At 45.3% G+C, this 23,230-nt stretch overlaps 1 protein-coding gene and 1 long non-coding RNA gene across 3 annotated transcripts in view; one reads left to right on the plus strand and one right to left on the minus strand.

Annotated features, from left to right (window-relative positions):
- EPHB1 (EPH receptor B1) overlaps positions 1-23,230 on the plus strand; it is a 446,794-nt gene that overhangs the window by 18,926 nt on the left and 404,638 nt on the right. The gene's annotated exons all lie outside the window — the stretch shown is intronic.
- Positions 6,288-9,656, minus strand: LOC129058650 (uncharacterized). Its single transcript, XR_008523919.1, has 4 exons — positions 9,396-9,656; positions 8,645-8,833; positions 6,790-6,936; positions 6,288-6,656 (listed from the first exon to the last, which is right to left on the minus strand). It is a non-coding gene; the product is annotated as an uncharacterized LOC129058650 (long non-coding RNA).

The raw sequence follows: 23,230 nt of genomic DNA on the forward strand, positions 1-23,230 counted from the left end.
CTGAATGTCTGGTTGTGGAGATCAGACTAATGTACCTGCTGCTGGATGGAGATACCTGAAGATGGTTCAGGCAAGGAATCTGTCATTGAAGAGACTTTTTGCTAGGGTATACTTATGGGTAAGCTGGGCCTTGAACATGTACAGGGGAGAGTGATGAGGATGCATATCATGAGTGAGAAGTAGCAGAAGCAGAGGCAAGGAGAAGGGAAAGAAAAGGTACCTGGAATGGCAATTACATTCAAGTAAGTGCTCAGTGATATAGCCAGGGGCTCGGTGATATAGGAGGTCAGGGGACAGATAGTTTAGAGTGGGCTATGGCAACCAGGATGGCTTCCTGGAGGAGGAGGTACCTATTGAAGGTATAGTGGATTGATGCTGATAGAGAAGGCACGGCATAGGAATTCTCTTCACAACAGGCTTCCCTGCCCTGGGCCAGAATCATCGGAAATGGGGAACCTGCAGAAAAGCCTTCTTCAGTGACTTGTGCCTCTCTGTCTTGGACTTCCTGGCTCCAGAAAGCCCAGGAGGAGTTCCTGTGAGGGAAGGCTCTGCATCTTGTTGCGTCCCAAGTCGCAGGGTCCAGTTGCCATTGCAGACAAAGCTTCATTCAGAGGAAAGCAAGGTGCATCTCGTAGTGGTCTGGACCAGGTTTTCACAGACGGTCTTCTTTGGTGTCACCACTTGGTGTGTGGCCTTTGGGCCAGGGCTTGGGTTCCCATGGGAGCTCGTTAGAAATGCAGACCCTCAGGCCTCACCTCAAAACAACTAAATTCAGCTGTGCCTGGATCGAGAGTCCCAGTCTCTAAACTTCTGCATCAGGGAAGCAGCCTCTTTAAATAAATTAACAAACTTATTTTGAGCATTTTTTAAAAAGAACTATCCTAGATTAAAGAATACTTAAGATTCATGACAAGTTAATGTAACAAATCCTATACTAAGAAATTGCTTTAAAGGATATGATTTGGACAACAAACAGAATTGGAATATAGCCTTCCAAAATTTAGGGAGTGGGTCTCCTTAGATGAAAGTATTACAACAAAATGTTAATATTTCCAAATTTATAACTGAATTGTGGTCAAATAAGAGAATATTCTTGTTCTTAGGAAACAGATATTGAGGAATTAAGGAGTAAATGGCCATGATGTGTGCAACCTGCTCTCAGATGGCTCAAGGAGGAAAATAAACAAATAAATGTGTGTATATAATATAATAAGTGTGTATATAATAAAATATATATGTAATATCATATTATGATATATCCTATTGTACCATAAAATATATGTGGTGGGGAGAGAGAAGATGAAAGAGCAAATGTGGCAAGATGTTAAAAATTGATGAATCAGAGTAAAAGGAATATGGGGGTTTCTGGTTCCATTCATGCAACTTTCTTGTGTGATTGCTATTTCTTTAAAATAAAAAGTTTAAGAAAACAGTGTGCCTTGTTTCAAAGTTTGATGGATGTTGCAAGCTGCCCTCTAAAAAGGCTGAACCAATTTATATTCCCACAATGCTGTGGAGGGTTGGTGCAGCTGTTTAATGTAGCTATTTTTATTCAGTTATTTTGATGCCAGGGACTTTCTTTGATGGGGTCATATATCAGTTTTGACCTGGGGACATTTTGTTTTTTTCCAAATTTATTATGAATATTTCCAAAAGTACAGAAAAGTCAAAAGTATGCTGCAGTGAACACCCGTGCCGCGGCCCCTGCCCCTAGTTTCAACAGTTGTTGTTATTGTGCCATATTTATTTATCAGTACACATTTGTTTTTTGGGGGGCATGGAAATTGGGATGCAGAAAAATTAAGTAACCACCAAAGGTAAACGCTGGGGCCACACACCGTGTCCTCTGCAAGTTGTCCTTCTGCCTCTGAGGTACTTCTGAATGGCTTCCTGAACAGATAGAACAGCTGTTTTTCTTTTTTCTTTTTCTTTTTTTAATTTTTTTGAGACAGAGTCTTGCTCTGTCGCCCAGGCTGGAGTGCAGTGGTATGATCTCGGCTCACTGCAATCTCCACCTCTTGGGTTCAAGCGATTCTTATGCCTCAGCCTCCCGAGTAGCTGGGATTATAGGCACACACCACCACAGCCAGCTAATTTTTTTTTTTTTTTTTTTTTTTGTATTTTTAGTGGAGACGGGGTTTTACCATGTTGGCCAGGCTGGTTTCGAACTCCTGACCTCAAATGCTCCGCCCACCTCGCCTCCCAAAGTGCTGGGATTACAAGTGTGAGCCACCGTGCCTGGCTGGATTTTTTTTCCTGAAGCAGTTGAGTGTTGGATTCAGACAGGTCTGGATTTGAATTCCACCTCTGACATTGAACAAACTACATAACCTCCCAGTCATGGCCTCTGTGTGTTCATCCTGTAAGTGGGAATGGTGGTACTCACCTCACATGATCGTTATGAGATAAATGAGATAAGGTGTTTAAAGCCCGTGGTAGTTATTAGTATTGTCATTTCTTCTGTATCTCTCCTTTCATTTGAAACAGATTCCCAGGCACCCTCCTCTGGGAAAACTGATCCCTAAATCGTTCTTCTGCTTGCCAATACCTTGTCTTGCCCATCTATTGCCGGTGTGTAGTCCTTGCCTACTCCCATAGACTTGGAGGGCCAATGTTCCAAGCGGCTTAGAAAAGCTGATATTCAGGCATGTGTGCTGGGACGATGTTCAGTAACCTGACATGACACATCGTGGCCAAGAGTCGCAGGCGTCCCAGTGGTTAGGCAGCAGGGCTTCCCGGGGCACTCACCCTCAGTGTGAGCAGGTCTGGACGAATTCCCAGCAGACCCAGCAGAGCAAAGAAAGGGCCTATGGACCACTGCTGCCTTCTCTGCCTTCTCCAGGACTTCCTCCCATCTCACCAGGATTCCAGTTTGTGGGGAAAGGGAGGAACAGGGACTAGGGTAAGATGAAGGAGGCAGTCACTTGGAGCAAAGTTTAAGGGGGCACCAAAGATTAATCAAGATAAGTAATATATGAATGTAGTGTTTTTTTTAAAAATCAAATTCTGTAAACCATGGACTATGGGCTGCCTGTTTTTGTAAATAAAAATAAAGTTTAAAAATAAAGTTTGAAGGCCCCAGTAGCCCATTCCCCTCTCTGTGGCCCCAGGAATTGGGGGGCACTGGACAGTGTACTCACTGACATTTTCTCTCCTCTGTAGAACAATGTCAGTATTGCCTGCAATTCTAGTCGGCACAGGTCCTTCACCATTGAAAGGGCTGGGTGCTATGGCTCTCGCAGCACCTGGTTCCCAGGCTTCTGGCCAGCATGGCAGAGCTGAGGCCACGTGGAGGGCTGGAAGTGGGTGGCACACCTCCCTGTCCTGGCAGAGGAGTGCACATGGAGCTCTGTAGTTTCTGGCCCCACCGTGGCCTTAGACCTGAAGGTATGAATCCATGCAAGAGGCTGCTATTGGGAGTCAGAGAACTGGCTCACATTTACGAGCTGTGTGACCTTGGAAAGCCACCTAAACTCTCTGAAGCTCACTTTAATTACCTGTCCATTGGGAATGATGTGGTCCAACCTCTTTCCCTTTGAGCTCTTCAATAAGAGGTTGTTGAGTAGGAATCAGAGCCCATGTATGGGAAATGCTTTGTAAACTGGGATGTGCTCTGGAAACACAAGCTGTTCTTATAATGGTGGTTACGATTGATTCTGGTGGACAGCTCCTGGCCCAAGCCTGGTGGAATGGTCATCCATAGAGGGAAATCAGATCCAATATCCCAATCCCCTGCCCAGGTGGGGAAAGCACAATGACCAGCGGTCGGGAGAACTGTCTGCCACATGCAGCCAGGTTCACAGACACCTCTTGAGGTCCTGTGCCTATGTTCCTACTCACTCTTCAAACAGGTGGCTTCTTAATGCTTTTTCCCCACCGCATTCCTGGCTCAGCTTGTGGAGTTCTCCATTCCACTGACTTTCCTAAGAGCCATGTGGAGAAGAAAGATGTGAAGAGGGAAGGCATGTCCAGGTACCGGGATAGGCCCCTTAGGTGACCATCTCACACTCCTATGTGATTGTAAGGCAATGACTGGGGAATTCACTTTCTCTACCCCACTTTCATTTGACCCTTCATTCAACAAGAAGAGAAACCTACAGCCAGCTCTTGGATAATGAGGTTGAAAGTCCTTGGAACCCTGTTTAAGAGGCTGACAGGCAGGCAGCCTCCTTGGCTTAGGATGTACGACCTTATGGTATGTCCATGCTGCTGGGGACAGTCATAGTGTCTCTTTTTAAAATTTTATTTGTCCATAAGTAATTGGGGTACAGGTGGTATTTGGTTACATGGGTAAGTTCTTCAGTGGTGATCTGTGAGATTTTGGTGCACCCATCACCCAAGCAGTATACACTGTACCATATTTGTAGTCTTTTATCCCTTGCCCCCCTCCAACTCTTCCCTCTCTTACCCCCAAGTCCCCAAAATCCATTGTATTCTTGTTATACCTTTGCATCCTCATAGCTTAGCTCCCACATATCAGTTTCCATTCCTGAGTTACTTCACTTAGAATAATAATAGTCTCCAGTCTCATCCAGATCACTGCAAATGCCATTAATTCATTCCTTTTTATGGCTGAGTAGTATTTCATATTCTATCCTATATACTGTATATATATCACAGTTTCTTTATCCACTCCTTGATTGGTGGACATTTGGGTTGGTTCCACGATTTTGGAATTTTGAATTGTGCTGCTATAAACATGCATGTGCAAGTATTTCTTTCAAATAATGACTTTTCTCTCTGGGTCTCTTGAGAGCCTTCCAAGCATCTGGCCCCTCCCCTTTCAGGACTGCGTTTCAGGTTGAGCAGGGAAGATGAACAGAGGCTGAGGGCAGCCTGGCTGGAAACAGGAGGTGGAGGTAGGAGGTGGGAGCTGATTCAATCTTCAGACTACAATGAGAAGCTTAGTAGCCACTTTATGAGCGAAAGGGGCCATTTAGGCAGCATAGAAAGGGGTCTAAACATGAGTTATAAGACAAGATAATGTTTTGGCAGGTGGGATTTTTGCTGTATGCAGAGGTGAACTTCTGAGCATAGAGAAATGGATGTTAGGTAGGCATAAACACACCTCTGTCTCATCACTGTCACTTCCATAATCAGTCGGAGCTTCTGTTTGATGTGTGTCCTCCCTCTCCCTATGCCTTGGGAGATGGCAGCCTCCCATTTGTGCATAGGTGTCTTTCACGGGGCCAGCAGGCAGTATGGGTTCCTTGCTAGTGAATTCCTATTTCCTACGAGGGAGGCAGAAGGGTGCCCATGTGGTGATCTCCCAGACCAGGTTCCCATCTCCACTTGACCAGTCTGTAGGTGTAAGCCTTGGAAGTAGCTCCTCTATAAAATGGGAATGAATCATATCCCATTATAGGGGCTTTGGAATGAATAAATGAGATAACATAGATGGATTGCCTGGTACAGACAAGGCTTGGTATGTAGCAGACACTCAATAAATGTTTCCTCCCTTCTCTGTGCCTCTTCTCTCCCTTCTCAATGCAGCAGTGTGGGGTTCTGCTCGGAGCAGCTGAGTCCCTACCCTGTACATCCCTGTGCCTCCCCAGGCTGCTCAGACACTGCCCTTGCAGTTTCTTTTTGTGGGAAAGGTAGCTGCCCTTGGATCTTGTGTTCCTGCAGCCAAAGCTTCTCTCACTTTTGTCTGCCCGGGAGGCCTCTGTTGCCTTCTTTTCTAGCCCGGTCTTGCCTACAGATGCCCCATCCCATACTTCTTGCTCTTCTGCCTTGCTTGGGTGAGCCCAGCTCAGGGGACACGTGGACACCTGTCATGCCAATTTCTGATTTAGTCAGTGTCAGCTAATTGCTGTAACACCTGATTCCAAATTTTTTAGCCCACAAGATAAAAGTTTATTTCTCACTCATATCACAGTCTGGTGAGGCCCGTGGTGGGGTTCTGTCCCCTTCCCCTCCCCTCCCCCACCCCTCCTGTCATTCAGGGACCCATACTGGTAGACCCTGTTGATGAATGCTGACAGAGGAAAAGGCACATTTACTCTTACCTTCCTACCTATCTCAGCCTGGAAGAGAAACATCACTCCCTCTTTCTTCCACTCCATTGGCAAAGACTACTCTCATGGTCCCACCTGGACCAAGCTGAGAAATGGAGGGAGCCTCCATGTCTGGGAAAAGCAGGTTTAGAGAGCACTTAGCAGTATCCCTGCAGGAAAACCACAGCCTCTCCATAGTCTAGGCATGGAGGCAAATGCGTCTCTGCCCGTACGGGAGGCCTCTCTACCAGAGGGCTCGGAAAATTCCTTCCTCCCTCCTTTCTTCCCTCCCTTCCTTCCAGTGTTTACAGAATGCCCCCTTGGACCAGAAACTGGCTGCCTTTATGAAGAGAAGAATCAGGGGGAAGAGATGCTTAAAGGTAACTTTTTAGCCTCCAGAGGCTGGGCCCTCTAATCACAGGCACAAAACTATTAATATTATTCCTTGCAGAGACAAGCAGCCAGAATAATTAGAGCTCAAGCGATTCTTTCACAGCAAGTTCTTGATGTTTTATTTTATTTTATTTTGTATTTATCTGTGTTTGCCTGGGTTACCTACAGTGCACACTCCCACCACTCGGCCCCAAGCTGCCTTCTCTTTTCTTGGAACTCTCCATGCTTCTTCCTGCCCTGGAACGTTTGCACCTGCTGTTCCCAATGCTGGTCAAAAGAAACAAAAACCAGATAAGCTTTAAAAGGGAGAAAGGATTTGTATTAGTCAGAGTTTTCCAGAAACAGAACCAATAGGATATTTATTTATTTATTGAAGATTTATTATAAAGAATTGGCTCACATAATTTTGAAGGCAGGCAAGTCTCAGGATCTGCAGGGTGAATTGGCAAGCTGGAGACCCAGGAGAGCTGATGGGTGGTTCCAGTCCACATCTGAGGGCCTGAGAATCATGAGTGCTAATGGTGTAGTTCTGTCTGATGAAGGCAGGCTAAAGACCCAGGAAGAGTCAATGTTTCAGTTTGAATCCAAAGGTAGGAAAAAAGCTGACGTCCCAGCCCAAAGGCATATTCTGGGGAAGGTCAGCCTTTTTGTTCTATTCAAGCCTTCAACTGATTGGATGTGACCCACTCACATTAAGGGAAAACAATTGGCTTTGCTCAGTCCACTCATTGAAATGTTAGTCTCATCCAAAAACACCCTCATGGAAGCACACAGAGTAATGTTTGGCAGTTACATGAGCGACCATGTTCCAGTCATGTTGACACATAAAATTAACCATCACAGGATTTTTAAAGTTAAGGAAAAAATATTAGAATTAAGAATCTGTAAAAATAAAAATGATAGTAAAATGGTAAAAAAAAAAAATACCCAAGCAATTAATTCTTTAAAGGAATTAGCCAGTAAAGTGAAAAAGTTAGGGTAAAGATAAAAGGTGGATGGGGTGGGGAGACAATTAGTGGTGAAAAAAGGATAAACCCATATGGACAAGGTAAAACGTGAAATCCAGAAACCTAAAATACTCAAAGGCTAGATTGTATAATAAAGAAGAAAAATTCAGAAGAAAACACTCCCAAACCATAGGCGATGAAGGGCAGAAGCCTGGCTCTGATGTTCAAGGAGGACTGCTATGTCTTTCTCTGCTGATTCTTGGGTGTGAAAAGATCTAATACAAACAGAAACGTGTTTGGGAATGGTGACACTGGGAGGCTGGGGGAGCCTGTGCTGTTGTGATGCCTTTGGGATACAGCCCTTCTCAATCTCCCTTTTTTCCAACCTGGGTTTGGTCCAGTTGTGGGAGGAAAAGAGATTGGGGAGGTCAGAGCTTGAGGTCACACACCAAGTGGGTTAATGGCAGAGTGGCCCTTCCCGGACAGTTTCATCCAGGAGAAGTTTGGTTAAACGCAAAGTGAAAGACAATGTTGAAAAGGAGGAGGAGGAGGAAGGGAACTCCCCAGAAGTCCTTGTGCTGCCTGAGATGAGTATAGGAGGTAGGAGATATCCCTGCTTCATATCTAATGCTGGGGATGTGTTCCAGCTGTAATGGAGTGCCATAGCTGGCAAAGACATCCCCTTCCCTCTGCTTGCCCACTGCTTGGGACCCAGCTTTAGGCCCTGTGGCTCCTGGGGTCCTATCTGCCATGCTGCTACACTGGCTGTGCCCTGTGTTGCTGTGTCTGAGTGGTGACTCAGCGCAGTAGCTGCTGTCCAGGCATGGTCAAACTCCATACACCACTCCCCAGCCTAGGCTTCCTGGGCCTCTGGCCTCTCTCAACTCCCGTGATCAACCACCCTTCACTCAGATTTGGCCATGAGTGAGCAGAGCTGGTATAGGCTGATGTGGTATGCAGGGTGTTGGGGGCACTAACCAACATATATTTATTTATTTTTCATTCCCATTGCAAAAAGGAATCACTTCCTAAAGTCAGGAAGTTGCCTAAACATTTTTGAGGAATGCCCACAATTCTTATTTAACATATTGCTTAAAGTTGTAGAATATAGTTCTGTTCTATTGGTGAGCAAAGACCACTCCAAGCCCTCCCTGGAGAGGCTTGCTGTATGCACCATCCTGCACCAAAGTGTTTTCTGTTTGTCTTTTGCCTCATTTTGCAAAGATGACAGATCTAAGTTACATTAGAGACCCTTCTATTTTAAAACAGCATTCTTTTGCAGTTAAATTTAAATTTTTTTCTGGTCACCTTGGAAGAGATTTGTGTCTTTCTCAGAAATGCTGGGATTGCTTGTGGGAGTTGGGGTAGCAGATTGCAGCTTTGGCTTGGCATAAATGAACCCAGGCAGTTCACACAGGGATCAGGCGTGGGTGACTGGCAAGGCCTGCAGCCTTGCCTCAGATCTGGTGAAAAGGGAAGCAGAAGTGATTTTCCTATCTGTAAAATGGAAATGATAATGCTTAGCCTTTGGAGTTGTTGCGAGGGGTACATGACCCTTCAGGACCACAGGACTACAGGACCACCCAGCCTACTCATTCCCTGCACATTCCAAGAGCCCAGACCCTGGTTTAAAAGCTCCACTGGCTTTCCCTTGGGCCTGAGGCCTCTCAGATAATTGCTTTTGCTTAAAAGCCATTAAATCACTCAGAAGAAGGTGTGAACTTGAGTAACGACTCAACTGCCTCCTTAATGGAGGAAGTCAGTTCAGAGAGAAGCCCTTTCTAGGTAGAACTAGCTTAGCTGGCAGATCGCAGGAGCAGTGGACAGTGAAGACAGAAGGACAGGAGAAAGAGGGAGGTGACAATGAGGGGAGCAAAGTCCATGTCATTGTGGTCCTCTCAGTTGCTCTCATCCCCACACCCTAATGTCTGCCAGGGGTCATGCTGAAACAGGTCACACAAACTCTTAAAGTTTAAGGTCTGGGGGTCTTGGGGAGGGAAGGCCCGCCTGGTGAGCACCTGCCCTCCCTCAGGCTCCGTAACAGGAAACTCTCATGTACCCCTTGCAACAACTCCAAAGGCTAAGCACTATCATTTCCATTTTACAGATAGGAAAACCAAGGCCCAGCTTGGCAGGGTAACACCAGAGTCTCTTCTAGGTCCAGCCAGGTTTCTTTCTACTCTTCCCATGAGGCAATTAGCCATGCAGATCTGAGTAAATATTCAGGAAGCTGGTAAGTTTTCCGCTCTCCTTCAAACACGTGAAGATCCATGCTGATGTCCACTCAGGAAATTGTCAATACAAAGAAATTTTATTGCCTAAAGTTAGAAGTCTGTGATAGCATCAGTTTCCATGGCAGCAGGCTATGATGTCACAGATGCCTGCAACAGCAAAGAGAGAAGAAAGCAGGGAAATGGTGAGCCAAGGTGGGGAGGCTGTAAGACATGATCTATTAGCACAGATGCGGAAGGCCTTCCATCAGCCCTCCCCCTGCCCAGCATCTGCTGCTGCACAAAGGGAAGTGCAATGACATTTGGAACAAATACATGGGTTTTATGAACCATGAATGCTTCAGCTTGCAAACTCAGAATAATCAAAAACAAATACAATTTCTCTGAGTTTTCTCTGAATGTTTACAAAAAGGATAATGCCTTTTTTTTTTTTTTTTTTTTTTTTTTTTGGTAATCCTAGCTGTTGCAGTTGACTAAGTGGTAGTTTCTTGTGTGCCCAGCATGGTGAGGCTGTTAATTCCCATTGATATGGCATGTCAGGGTGGAGATGACAATGAGGTGGAGCCAGTCGGGGGTGAAGTACTGGGAGGCATGTGGGTCCCTGGAAGGAGAACGGGAGGCAGAAACTCGATGTTGACTATGCTGGGCACAGTGCCAGTTGGTGCACACTGGGTTTGAAGGGCCTAGGTCTGGGTTCCTAGGGTGTGACACACAGCAGCACATCACTAACTGATGACAATACTTTTGCTAATTGGAATCCTTCTCATCACATTGCTCCCTGTTGTCAAAAGCAGAGGCCAATTATATTTTTCAAAGGTGCTACAGCAGATATCTCCCATCCAACAAGCTCTTTGGTGATGGGAACTTGCCGACCTAGAGTCTAACTTTTCTCCCCTTAAGTATGGATTGGACTTGATGACTTGCTTGATCAGTGAAATGTGGCAGAGGTGATGGTCTGGGACTTTTAAAGCTAGGTCAGAAGCAGCCTCACAGCTTTTACCTGGATCTCTAGGGACTCTAGCTGTTAGAATGCTCACTCTGGGAACCTAGTTGCTACGTTGTAAGATGCATGGAGAGGCCATGTATGGGTACTTCAATTGACAGCCCAAGGTGAGCTTCCAGCTGACAGCCAGCACCAACTGCCAGCCATGTGAGTGGACCATTTTGGCATCAAGCAGTAGTAGAGGCTTTGGATGACTGCAGCTCCTGCCAACATCTGACTGCAACCTCCTGAGCCACCCCAAGTGAGAATTATCCAACTGGGCCCAGCCAACCTGCAGGACTGTAAGAGCTAATAAAACATTACTGTCTCAAGCCAGTAAATTTCACGGGTAATTTGTTACACTCAATAGATAACGGGAACACAAGCAGTCCCTTGCATTTGCTATGTAGGATAAAACCCAGACAGGTCCAGGGTCAGTGGTCACAGTCCTGGCATGTGACTGAAGACCTCTATAATGGGAAGGGAATGGCCAGTGCAGGCCTGCCTCTTGGTGAATCCTGCCCTAAAGAAGGCAGGCTGGAGATGTTACTATCATCTGTCTGTCAGTTTTAGAAGCTTGGCGGCTAGTCTTCAGTTTGGCGACATAAATGTCAATCAGGCCAGGTCTATTGTAGCTCTGATGGGATGGTTTTGAACCTAAGTGTGCAGAACTTTTCATTTCATCTGGTTGGGTTTAGCCAAGCATCCCAGCAATTGAGATTGAATGAGTGTCCCTTGCAGGGTTTCATCCAAGCCTGATAAAAATGCCAAAGAGGACAGAAGTAATATCCCACAGGGGATGCTGCTTCTGTTGGACCCTCTTTGGGTACCATTTTTCTGCCAGCTGTGAATTCATCAGTTTGTACTCGCCCTGGCCTGCAGTTCTCTACATGGTCCATTTCAGCAAGTGCTTTGCTGAAATCTAGGTACACCATGAGATCTTGTGTCCTAGGGAAATTTTCAAGAAGGAAAGGGAGTAGGTTTGGTGGGGCTTGTTCTTACTCAAACCATGTTGCCTCCAGGAGCTTTCTATGCTTTCTCTGCATATTAGTATACTCCAATCTCCTTCATCCACCATGGTTTGGCTCATGGCATCCTTTCACGATCCTTTTCTTCCTGAAAGAGGATTAAATTTCCCCCTCCCAGTTTTCTACTATCTTTCTCATCTTTTATCATTCCTTGAAGATGCCTTTCTTTTACCATATCTGCATTGTCTTTCTACATTTTATTTTACTTCAGCTATCATCTATAAAAGGCAATTGAGGCCAGGTGTGGTGGCTCACGCCTGTAATCTCAGCACTTTGGGAGGCTGAGGCAGGTGGATCATGAGGTCAGGAGTTTGAGACCAGCCTGGCCAATATAGTGAAACCCCGTCTCTACTAAAAAAAAAAATTAGCGGAGTGTGGTGGCGCATACCTGTAATCCCAGCTACTCTGGAGGCTGAGGCATTAGAATTGCTTGAATCCAGGAGGTGGAGGTTGCAGTGAGCTGAGATTGTGCCACTGCACTCCAGCCTGCATGACAGAGTGAGACTCCATCTCAAAAAAAAAAAAAAAAAAAAAAAAAAGCAATTGAAAATGTTTTTTAGATGCTGAGCTAAGAGCCAGTATACAATTAGGAAGGTCTTCCTGTTATCTGCTTGATGTCTAGACTACACCAGTCCAGATACATTGCTGTCTTTTCCGGTTTCTCTTTCCCATCATCATATGGGGGAATGGGGGAAGATACGGGCCTCTCCTTAGCAGTTCTGCTTTGCATATAGTTGATGGATCTTGCTGTGTCCTTCATTTGCCTTCTCTGGTTGTGAATAAATAACCCCTAGTTCCTTGTACATTTCTTCACCATTTCTGTTTTTCAGGACCCTAATCAGTTTTATTTCATTCTCCACTATAAATGATTTTTAAAGCCCCTTGGAAATATAAAGGTTGTCTAAATAATAAATCATCATTTTGACAAATGATACTGAGACATTTAGAGAGATAAAATTAATCACCCCCTTGTAGCTATATAGCAGCTTTTCCACAGCTTTTTCCACAGGGAGTACAAAGTAGTTTGTAGAGCTCATAGTTAATTCTTGTCCCATTCCCGAGGGAAGAGGGCAAGAGTCATCTTTCTCTTTTGTAGGGGGGAAAGGCCAGGGTGGCATAGGTGACTTCTTATTCAGCATCCCCTGGTGAGCACGGTACACAGTGTGAAAGATGCTTCAGCTCTCTTCTCTGAACATCTGACGCAACATCCATGGGGTATTTTACCGCTTTTTAACCTGGATAGCATAGTGCATGCAATAGGTTCCCTGGGTGGCAGGGATCATTGGCCCCATCCTGCCTGTACAGGGCCTGGAATAATTTTCCCTCCAGTGAGTTCTCTGCTCAGAACGCTGCAGCATCTCCTGCATCAAGTACAAACGCCACAGATTCCATTACTCAAGGAGCTTGCACTTTCACATGAGTCAACTCATGAATTATTATGCCCATTTTATAGATGAGGAGACGGAGGTTTGTGGAACCTAAGTGGCTTACTTACAGATTCACACAATTACTAAACGGTAATGCTGGAATCTGGCCAGGTTTCTCTAACACCTTAGTCTAGTGCTTCTTCTTCTCTATAATCTAAGCTTCCCATTACAATTATTTTGGTTTTGAGTGACAGGAAACAAAATCAACAGACGCACGCAGGTGCGCGTGCACACACACACGCACACACTCCTTATGGGCTTCTGTGATTGAAAGTACTGTGCAATACTAGTTTCGGGCATGACTGCATTTAAGATGCTATTGGGACTGTTCCTCTGTCTTCAGCCCCACTTCCTCTGGGTTAGCCTAAAGCTCTCCCATCATGGTCATCAGGTTTATGTTCTGACTACAGCGGAAACAGGGAGACTAATTTCTTGGTAGTTCCTGCACAAGTCCTGAGGGTCATTCTGACTGATCCCAGTTTCAGTGTGTAGCATGTTTAGTTCTCAACCAGTCAACATGTGTAGGGGCTAGAATTCACTGTTTGGCCTAGACTGCTCCTTCCCCTGGGGAGCTGGGGTGGAGGTGGCACTTTAAAGGCAGAGACTGAGAATGGGGAGGGTGAAATTGCAAATCAAGAGTACAAAGACAGTTAGGAAAAATAGGGTGAGTGGGTGCTGGCTGGCAGAAACCGACCTGCAAAGCCTTTCGTTCGCACCCCTTGCATTGCCTGCCTCTCTGCCTGGCATCCTCATTGTCTTGCTGGGCTGCTCCTCAGATGGGCAATCCTCTCTCCTCACCAGCATCTCTTTGCTTATGCTTTTTTTTCTGCCCTCATTTTTCACCCTTTCCATCTGAACCCTTCTGTACCCTTTGGCCTATTTCAAACTTTCCTGAACTGAGGAAGCCTTCCAGACTGCCTGGTCCATGGGTGGCTTCCTTCTTTGAGATCCTGTGCTATGGACTCCTGCCTTCTCTTTTGTGGTGCCCCATTGAGGGAAGTTGGCCCATTGGATAGTTTCCACGAAGTAGGAAAAAATGTGCAAAATTCACGTGTTTGGCATTTGGGGCTTTTGGTGAAGGGTTGATGAAAATCACTGCAGCAAAGGACGTAGGTAAAACCAACACTGCGGGAGTAGGAACAAAAAAAGATCATGGAGTCTTAATAGACTTTGAATATAGTGTAATGAGAAGTTTGGCATGGTTCTCACAGCTTCCCAAGTGGGATGAGAAAAAATGGAGCATTTTAGGCTGAGAGACTGTCCTTTTGCTCTTTTCCTGGTTAGTTAGAGCTTTCTTGGAGCCTAGTCCCTAGTTGAGCCACTATACTTGAAAAATACGTGTTAATTCCTAGCATCTGCCTCGATCTATCATTTTACAGATCAGGAACCTGAGATCCCAAGTGGCTGAATTACTGCCCCAGGGTCAGGCAGTGAGTTTGGGGCACAGCTAGAAGTGAAGACCCTACCTGATGCTCTGCCTAGTGCTATTTCCATTCTTTGCAGTTGACCGGGAGTGACTAGCAAGGATGGAGGATGGAGAATGGCCCTTTGAGGGACACTTGGGGATTGAAGGAGGCAGCAGGCCAGGGAAGGGGCCTAATGGTGCTTCCTGGAGATGCTCAGTGAAGTCCTGGACATGTATGGGCACCAAATCAGGGCATAGACACCTGGATTGGTTTGGTGATGCTTCTCAAGTATGAGAAGTTCCTAGTTAAAAATATGCCACTCCAAGATTTCCTGTATCTGCAGGGTCCCATCCCTGGACGTGATAAAGGAGGAGGTCTGAGTGGCTGAGACATGAGCTGGAGGAGGCTGGCAGGGTTGGGGCCCTCTGATCACCCAGGTCATACCCTATTTTGGGGAATGCTAACCAATTCCTGGGGCTCCTTCCTTCTCTGAGTAGATGAAGTACTGCTGTATAAAAGCGCTGTTTCTTAGACATGATTTGAATAAAAGAAAAACTCTCATATGGAGTGTGCTATTTTTAAGAGATACAAGTTAAGGAATAAAATTCTGTGAGACACACAATTATTTAGCTGTCTTTGTTTAGCAACATTCTTTTAATTAACCACCACTAGCATCTATTGAGATGCTGGGCAAGTGTGCTCTGCTCCAAGCTTGTTTTGGAGGGAAAAAAATAAATTCATGTTTTCAACCCAAATCATGAGAGTTTCCTCTCCAAGGTAAGACTTTGGGGGTGGGAGTGGTTGAGTGGAGGACTCTCTTTGTCCTGGGGCCATGACGACCTATCAGGAGAAGGCAACTCGGTACCTCTCAAAAGCTGTCTTGCTGGTGGGCTTTTAGAACCCTGCGTCTCTGAGAAGGCATCCCCTCAATAATGCTTTCCTCCCCTGCACACCTTCCCTTCAATCCTTCTTAGGGCTTCTTTCTGTTTATCTTTGCAAAAAACTTTTAATTTTGAAATAATTTCAGACCTAGAGAAAAGTTTGAAGTATATTACAAACAACTCCAGTATATTCTTATTAAATATTGAATTGTGTCCCCCTAAAAAGGTATGTTAAAATCTTAATCTCCAGAACTTCAGAATGTGCCCTTATTTGGAAATAGGGTCTGTGCAGAATAAGCAGTTAAATTAAGATGAGGTCATACTGGAATAGGATAGGTCCCTATTCCAGCATGACTGGTGTCCTTATAAAAAGGGGAAATTTGGACACAGACATGCATGCAGGGAGCGCGCCATGAGAACATGACAGCAGAGATCAGACTGATGCGTCTGTGAGCCAAAGAACACCAAAGATTGCCAGCAAACCATCGGAAGCTAGGAGAGAGGCCTGGAACAGATTCTGCCTCACAGCCCTCAGAAAGAACCAACCCTGCCAACACCGTGATTTCAGATTTCTGCCTCCAGAACTGTGAGATAAGTCTCTGTTGTGAAAGTCACCAGTTGGTGGTACTTTGTTACAGCAGCCCCAGGAAGCTAATACAGCCCTTCACCTGCATTTCTCCAGCGTTAGCATTTTACCACGTTGTGCTCATTCCTCCCTTGCACACATATGTGCCATATATACATGTAATTGTTCTTTTCAGAATCGATTGACAATAAGTTGCAGACATATGCCCATTTACTCCTAATTACTTCAGTGTCTGTTTCCTAAAAGCAATAAAAACTCTTACCTAGCCACAGTACAATAATCAAAATCAGGGAATTAACACACATACAATACTATTATAGTGCTATCTCACCCGTAGCATGTCATATTTTGCTAATTTTCCTATTGCCTTTATTGCAAAATGATATTTCTTCTGATCTCTTTTATCTTTAAAAATATTTTAAATTAAAATTTTAATTTTTATTAACATACATGCACATTGTCGTGAGGATGGTGGGGGAGTTTTGCAGGGAGCTTTGGGGAATTTTGATCTGGAGATGGGGTTCTGGGCCGAGGAGCATGGCAGGTGAGGGAAGCACTCAGAGAAAGGCAGCATGGTTTAAGCCACTAGCAAAAAGCATGAGCTTTCCTTGGAAGGGGGTGCTTATTATTATTTTTCTCTCTCAAAAACGAAACGTATAGGAGAGTGTTCTGGGAGTCCTTGGCAGGCTGATGGGCATGACCGTGTTCAAGGGTTCCCTTCTGGCCTGACCTCTGCCTGGCCTTGGGCCACAGATGCAACCTTGCCCTCCCGGCTGGTGTCTGGTGGGCCATAAGATGCTGAAATGCCTTCTGCCCTGGAGAGTCTGACACCTTTGTCCTCGATACGAGGGTGCTACAGACTGAGTAAAGAAAGGGTAGAAGCCCTGGATGATGAATGCCAAGTGGAAACCTCAGCAAGAGCCTTGAGGAAGGGATTTTAAACTCCTCCTACCCTCCATCAGCTTTCTCTCCATTCTTGAAATGGACAATGACTTCCTACTGTCATGCAAACTCCCAGGAATGTGTAGCTTCTAGCATCTTCCATCTAACCAGAGTGCTTCACCTAAACCCTTCCAATAAAGAAATTCCATAATAGTCTCTGGTGAGAAGATGAATCATAAGGGGGCCATTCATTAGTATAACTGGGACCCAGTGTCTTGCCCCTGGCAAATTGCTTCCCAGATTTCTGAAAACACTTGCAAGTGTGGCCTCTAACCTGTCCTGGAGCAGAGGAGGGCAGCTGGGAGGCCAGGAGTGGGCCCACAGCATTACAGATTCCCACAAAGGGAGCTATGGCCTGTTGAGCAGGACTCTGATCCCACAGTTCTAGAACAGCTGCCCAATCCCACAGCTGGGCAGACTTAGGAACCAGCAGATACTCTCGGGCCATGGCCTTTCACCCTTTCTCATCCTCACTTTCTCCAGCTTTCCTTCCTCAAGTTCACAAAATTTAGGGACCTTTCTGCCCTATCTGATTCCAAAAAAGTAATAGAAGTTTGCTTCTGCCTATCCCACCCCTCGGATGCCTCCTCCTTCCCTTCAAACATCTCCATAGAAGTTCCCACAAGCTGCTGCCATGTCCTCAAGGACCTTTTCCCCCCTTTGGTTAGGCTGACTCTTGATCCCTTCACTTTCCTAAACATTGCTTCTCTGCACATGGAAAGACAGCTGCTTTCTCTGCCTTCAGGCCATTGTGGCTTGGCCTGGTAGCTTTTTGTCCCCTGTTTTATTATTATTATTATTATTATTATTATTATACTTTAGGCTCTATGGTACATGTGCGCAACGTGCAGGTAAGTTACATATGTATACATGTGCGATGCTGGTGCGCTGCACCCACCAACTCGTCATCTAGCATTAGGTATATCTCCCAATGCTATCCCTCCCCCCTCCCCCAACCCCACAACAGTCCCCGAAGTGTGATGTTCCCCTTCCTGTGTCCATGTGTTCTCATTGTTCGATTCCCACCTATGAGTGAGAATATGCGGTGTTTGGTTTTTTGTTCTTGCGATAGTTTACTGAGAATGATGATTTCCAATTTCATCCATGTCCCTACAAAGGACATGAACTCATCATTTTTTATGGCTGCATAGTATTCCATGGTGTATATGTGCCACATTTTCTTAATCCAGTCTATCATTGTTGGACATTTGGTTTGGTTCCAAGTCTTTGCTATTGTGAATAATGCCGCAATAAACATACGTGTGCATGTGTCTTTATAGCAGCATGATTTCTAGTCCTTTGGGTATATACCCAGTAATGGGATGGCTGGGTCAAATGGAATTTCTAGTTCTAGATCCCTGAGGAATCGCCACACTGACTTCCACAAGGGTTGAACTAGTTTACAGTCCCACCAACAGTGTAAAAGTGTTCCTATTTCTCCACATCCTCTCCAGCACCTGTTGTTTCCTGACTTTTTAATGATTGCCATTCTAACTGGTGTGAGATGGTATCTCATTGTGGTTTTGATTTGCATTTCTCTGATGGCCAGTGATGGTGAGCATTTTTTCATGTGTTTTTTGGCTGCATAAATGTCTTCTTTTGAGAAGTGTCTGTTCATGTCCTTCGCCCACTTTTTGATGGGGTTGTTTGTTTTTTTCTTGTAAATTTGTTGGAGTTCATTGTAGATTCTGGATATTAGCCCTTTGTCAGATGAGTAGGTTGTGAAAATTTTCTCCCTGTCCCCTGTTTTATAACATTTATTGCCTTTTTCTCTGGTTACAGAAGCAATATGTGCTTCTGAGATTTTCTGATTTCTCAAAGAGGAGATTCTATATTCTTCCTTGGTTCAACCCTGTTGAGGGAGAACTGAACCTGTTTGGATATTTCTATGATATGCTTGAGAGAATGTGGGGCTGCTACTCTGAAAAAGAAAAGTATCAATGATGCTTTCAGAAATCGTCCAATTGTGCCAACGTCTTGTGAGAGCGGCATTGTTCAGAATCATGGCAGGGTGGGGTTGCTGGATAAAATACAGGATTGCCCACTAAATCTGAATTCCAAGTAAGCAATAGATACTTTTTAGTTTTAGGTATTTTAAGCACAAAATATTGTGTGGGACACACATTGACATATTGCATGCGATATTTGAGGCATACTTTTTCTAAGAAAATTATTCATTGTTTATCTGGAATTCAAATTCAACTGGGTGTCCTGTTGTTTGTTGCTTGCTGAATCTGACAACCCAACATCAACATGCAAGACAGAGCTGGGAAGGCTGTAGAGGGCCTTCAACAGGGGTGCACAAGGGCGTTTGTGAGAGTAACCAAAAGCCTCACAGAATGGAGCCAAAGCCAGGCTAGGAGAAAGGCAATGGCAAACGGAACTGAGAAGAAATCTGGGACAGATCATGAGGCAACTAAACTTCCAAACCTTCAAGTAAGGTGTCTGAGTCCTTGCACCACCCTGAGACCTGTTCATGGCGGTTCCTCTTCTGTCTTCTGGCTTCAGTCACCCAAGTATCACTGCTATGAGTTCCCCCTTACCTACATACAAACTGTACCATTATTATGTAATATTTTTCCTTAATTCACTGAAAACCTTAAATACCTTGATTCCATCATTTAGAAGGAAACTTGATTCCATCATTGTCAATGGAAAACAATCTCACTTATCACAAATTGAAAGTGACAATAAACATGTGGACAATGAAGTTGATGTCATCGAACTCTAACTTTTGACAGAGTCTGAAACCAGCTCTCAATTCCTTAAAAATGAAATTAGCAAGTGGTAGAGAAGAGCTAATGATATACAAGTCTCCAGCTGAAACTTTCTTCTGTCATAATCAGAGAACCACAAATAATTGAAAAGGAGACAACTTTCTAACCCTGCAATTCAGCGTATTTAATGTTGTGTTCAATCACTCATGGTTTATGTGATTCTCACTTTTAGAAGGTACTGGTATTGGTTAGGTCTTAGCAATGACCAGTAATGCTGTTTTTTAAAAAGTGCTTTATAAATGAATTTTTTTCTGGTTGGAGAAGAAGAGTCTTGAATATTTGCAGGTGGAAGTCTGAGTTTCAGGAGGGCATGCCCTTGGTGACCTGATCCCAGCCCTGTGTGCTCAACTTCAGGAATAATGTCCTAGAGACCATGAGTCAACATCAGGCAAAAGCCATCCTGGGGTCCCATGAGACTCTCAGCACCCCCATAAGTGAAGCCTTAGGGACAAATCCACCTAGACTCCTTAGCTTTGGTCTGCCGGGGGTGCAACACTGACCCTGACCCTGCCCCCGTCCCCAGGCCCTCTGCTTTGATGGGAAGGACTGCCCAGGATAGAGTGTGCTGGATGAACTCATGTTCTTGTCATTAGGACTGTGAGTGGGTGAGCTGTGTCCCCGACAGGCCAGGCAGCACTTGGAACACAATTTTCCCATGGAAACAATGTACTAAAGAGTGGTTAGGTTTTATGGCATGATTGGTTCAGGATAGTAAACTTTCACTGAGCACCTAATATGTTCCAGACGCTGTGCTGGGACTACAAAATGTGTAAAGCATTGTTTCAGGCTAAATGGAGTTCAGTCTCTTGGGAGATAAGAGCAGCCAGCAAATGAGCAGGTGATGACAATTCAGTGTGATGGGTGCCAGGACTGAAGGAGGCAGAGTATGCTGTGGGGCCCCAGGGTGGGGCCTGGCCAGGCTTGAGGGTGTCCGGAGGAGCTGCCTGTGAGGCTGAGTCTCCAGGCATGAGGAGGTGAAGAGCAGGGATGAGGGATAAAGGGCGTGCCTGGCAAGTGACCAGCCAACAGAAGGGCAGAGGGTCACCCAGCATGGTGTGTGCTGAGATTCTACTGTCTGCCCTGTATTTCTGGAGCACCATGTGCTGTTAGGGGAGTGGGCTGAGTTGAGTATAGAGGAATAAGCAGAGATAGTTACGGAGGCCCCCAGAACATGATAAGAGGATGGTTTCTCAACCTTAGGCAGGGGAGCCACTAAAGGGTTTTAGGCAAATTTACCTTTAAGAAAGCTGCCCTGACACTTGGGTGGTGGAGGGGAGGCAGCTAAGATGGGGTGTGGTGGAAAAAAAGACTAACTAGACCAACTAGAGAGCAGAGAGGAAGACTATCTAGGCAGGAGATGAGAAGGTCCAGGGACCAGGGGGATTTTGAAACTCCCTGGAATGCAAGCCCATAACAAGGACCTTGATCTGTTTTGTTCAGACACATCCCAAATGCCTAGAATAGAGCCTGGTAAATAGTAAGTGATAAATACATATTTGTTGCAGGAGAGGTCAGATTGAGGGGAGATTTCAGGAGTGCAGCAGTTTGGAGATCAAAAGCACATGTGATCTTCTGATCTGGATTCCTAACTCTCCCCTCTAGTAGACCTCCAGAGTTAAGAAAAATTGTTCCCCCTCACACAAAACAAACTCCTGACTCTGGATAGTCTTTTGGAATATGACTGCTGGCTATTTGGTCTTGTCTTCAGTGTGACATCACAGCTGGGTGTCATCCCCAGGGGCTACCCTTGTGTCTTTTGTGAGACTCATGTTGGCTAGCCCAAGTTCCTGTTGCTTGGTCCTTATCAAAGACAGAACATTGCTTTGACATCTTTTTATGTTCATGACATGGCCCCCTCCAGCTACTTCTTAGATGACCTTATGATCCTGTGGCTCATACTCCTCGTTGGAGGTTGGCTTGTAATCCGTAAGTTGAGGGCATCCAGGTGAAGGTCTCCTGGCCATCGGAACAGTGTTGGATGTCTCCGGCAGATGAATATGAGCAGCTATGCCATCAGAATCTGTGATTAATAGACATAATCTCCACCAGAGCATTAATTTTGGGCATAATCAAAGCCTGCTGAATTATTTCAGTGTCAGACCTTGACAGAGAAGTCAGCCTGGGATTAGCATTTTGATTTAAAGTTCAATGGGTAGTATTTATCTTTATTTCTGTCACCTACGAGTGATTGACTGTCTGTCCTGGAAAATAAAAACAAATGCTACTTCCTCAGTCAAGTGAACAGGGGGTAATTTAGAGGCGCACTCTCATGGTTGGCTGGACTTGTGGTGTAATGGGTTGGCAGTCTCTCTTTCTTGGCTTCCACAAGGCGTCTGGGAATCAGGTTCTCAATTCTGTCAGAGGCCAGGTAACTGCAGGAGTAGCTGTGTTAACATCTGAGCAGGTGTGTCACTCCTAATTGTAGTGCTTTAGCAGAGCTGTTGCCTGAGGTGAGAAATGCTGGCATGCAGCATTGGAGGTGGTGGAAACTCCAGAGAAACAAGTTCCATCCCAGTGGGACTGGAGTCAGAACACTGGAGACCCCTTGCCTGCCCTGAGCTGGACAGCATTTAATGGTAGCAGATTCTGTATTCCAGCCCACGTGATTGCTACTTTCAGCCCTGTGGAGGGGTTGGTAGTGAGGAACACAGGCATATGCACGTGTGAACATGACATTTACTGATGCGGATGGTGCATCCAGGCATGGTGCCAGTGCCTTTACTTGCATTGTTTTGAATCTTGACCACAACCCTGCTTCCCCAGTTATAGGTAAGGACCTGGAAGCCCAGAGAGGCGAAGTGATTTGCTCAAGGCAATTAAAAAAAGCGGGAGCCAAGATTCCAGCCCAGAGCAGTCTGGCTTCGAAGCCTATTCCAGCATCTGATTTATCAAGCCAGGTGGGACATACATTGGAGCTGGCAGTGAGAGGAAAGACCCCTGATCCTTGAGGGTGTCTCTGTGAAGGGAATAGCCTGAGTGGGGAGGAGGAGGTCTGGGGAAGTGAGCAGAAAAGGGGTATCAAGATTTCCGGGGCTCCCAGGGCTTCATTCATCCTTGACCCCACATTGTCATTTCCTTCACCAGTACCCCAGGGCTCCTGTTTCCCTGCACTGTGTGCTCCTTTGGTCATAGATTGGAGGCTTCAGGCATGGGAGCTCATTTGGTCCAAACATAGAAATGACTGGCACACTACCAAGAGTCAGCAGGCTTCTTCATAAATAAGGTTTTAGTGAAAGGCTGTATCACAGTCAGTAGTTTGTGCCTTCTGTGGACACTCCATTTGACGGCAGAAGTGAAGGCAAAGGGTATCTGGAGAGAATGAGAGGATGGGCCCTCCCTCATGGAGAGCTATCCACGGGGCATCTGGCTGGGCACAGCCATCCAGTCCCATGAGGCCACGGTGGACACACTGAGCATCCCTTCAAGGCACAATTAGATTCCATTATTCTCAGACTGATTTGACAGCAACAGTCAATGCAAGGCATGATTTAAACACCTATTATACTCAGTTTTCTCAATTAAAAAATTAAGTTTAATAATGGATTTAAACTCCTTGTTTTCCATAAATCAGATGCAGTTTTTGCTTTAAAAGGTGCATTTAAAGAATTGCTTAATTTTCTAGTTTTAATTTTGC

This window comes from Pongo abelii, chromosome 2, assembly GCF_028885655.2.
Source record: "Pongo abelii isolate AG06213 chromosome 2, NHGRI_mPonAbe1-v2.0_pri, whole genome shotgun sequence".
NCBI lineage: Eukaryota > Metazoa > Chordata > Mammalia > Primates > Hominidae > Pongo > Pongo abelii.